The sequence below is a fragment of the Ictalurus furcatus genome, chromosome 26, assembly GCF_023375685.1.
Source record: "Ictalurus furcatus strain D&B chromosome 26, Billie_1.0, whole genome shotgun sequence".
NCBI lineage: Eukaryota > Metazoa > Chordata > Actinopteri > Siluriformes > Ictaluridae > Ictalurus > Ictalurus furcatus.
Genome location: NC_071280.1, coordinates 8,824,533 through 8,826,308, shown reverse-complemented (window position 1 = coordinate 8,826,308; position 1,776 = coordinate 8,824,533).

The following is a 1,776-nucleotide window of genomic DNA, read 5'->3' as shown; positions in this document are numbered from 1 at the left end:
AAAGTCTGTACTGCCCAAGTTCTATCAGCACATGAACTCTGCCACAAGAGGAGATAATATGCTGGACTTAGTTTGCACCAACATCTACGAGGCATACAAGGCCATACTTCATCCCCACCTTGGCTTCTCAGATCATCTTTGTGTTATGCTACTCCCAGCATACAAACCATTGCTGAAATGCTCCAAGCAAGCACACAGAACCATCAGAATCTGGCCAGAAGGAGCCATTTCAGTTCTGCAGGACTGCTTGGAGAGCACAGAAAATGGAACATGTTGAAAGCCTGGTTCACACTACATGATTTTAAGCCAGAATTTGCAAGTCGCCGAGCTCGCAGACAAAAACCCTTTGATCTGAGGCAAATCAGTGAGCAATCAGAGCTTGCCAATTGGTGATAACTACTCAACGACACATCAAAGAGGCTCGCCGACGCCAAACAGCGAAATATCTGGAGCTGTTGGGGCGACTCCACATCTTTTGGTGTGAAAAGTGTCGTCACTGAAGTGATTGCGGAAAGACCTACAGCCAATGAGAGTGCAAGACATGGGGTGAGGTCATTGTGAGGTAGGAAAAGCAGCAAAACTTTTCTTTATTTTGTCTTTTTGTTTTGGGGGTTTCTTCAGCACAAATCATCATGCAAACATTTCACACCGCTTGTTTCTGTCCTGTGTCCATCTTCAAATAAACAACTCCCGTTTCACGTGTGGTTTTTGCGTCATGTTTCCATGTGACTTCTCACATGTGTTTCGTGACAAAAAGTAGTTTGGACAACAGATACAGTCATCGGGTGACAGAGTCATTGTCAGATCAGTGTAGTGTGTGACCCCCTGCTGCCGGGAAGTTATGTAGTGTGTTCTGGTATTCTGTCTGGACTCAGCTGATGTGAGGAGGATTCTGTCCAGAGTTAACCCACACAAAGCTGCAGGCCCAGACAACATACCAGGGCGCATTCTCAAGGACTGTGCTAATCAGCTGGCAGATGTCCTCACAGACAATTTCAACATTTCCCTGAGCCAAGCTGTAGTCCCCACTAGCTTTAAAAAAACACACCATCATCGCAGTGCCAAAGAAGACAATGGTGATGTGTCTAAATGATTATTGCCCTGTGGCACTGACTCCTATAATGATGAAGCTGGTTAAGAAACTCCTCCTTCTGGCCTTGACACCTCCCTGTGTAATTGGATTCTCGACTTTCTGACAGAGAGACCACAGACAATACAAACCAGCAGCAGAACATCAAGCACCATCATGTTGAGCACGGGCACCCCCCAGGGCTGCGTACTCAGCCCACTGCTGTTCATACTGCTCACCCATGACTGTTCTGCCAAGTCTGAATCCAATCATATCATCAAGTTTGCTGACGACATGACAGTGCTGGGACTAATCAGTGAAAATGATGAAGCATCATACAGAGAGGAAGTGGAGCAACTGGTGACATGGTGCTGTGAAGATAAGCTGTCACTTAATGTAGAAAAAACAAAAGAGGTGGTTGTAGATTAGGATGCCAATTGACCATTCCCCACTGGCTCCATGGTGGAGAGGGTTAGTAACACCAAGTTTCTCAGTGTGCATCTCTCTGATGACCTCACCTGGTCTCTCAACACCAACTCTACAGTCAAGAAGGCACAACAACGTCTCCACTTCCTGCAGAGACTGAAGAGAACCATACTACCACCTTCTACAGAGGCACTGTGGAGAACGTTCTGGCAGGCTGCATCTCTGTGTGGTTTGGAACTGCAAAGCATCTGAACGCAAGACCCTACAACACGTGGTGAGGA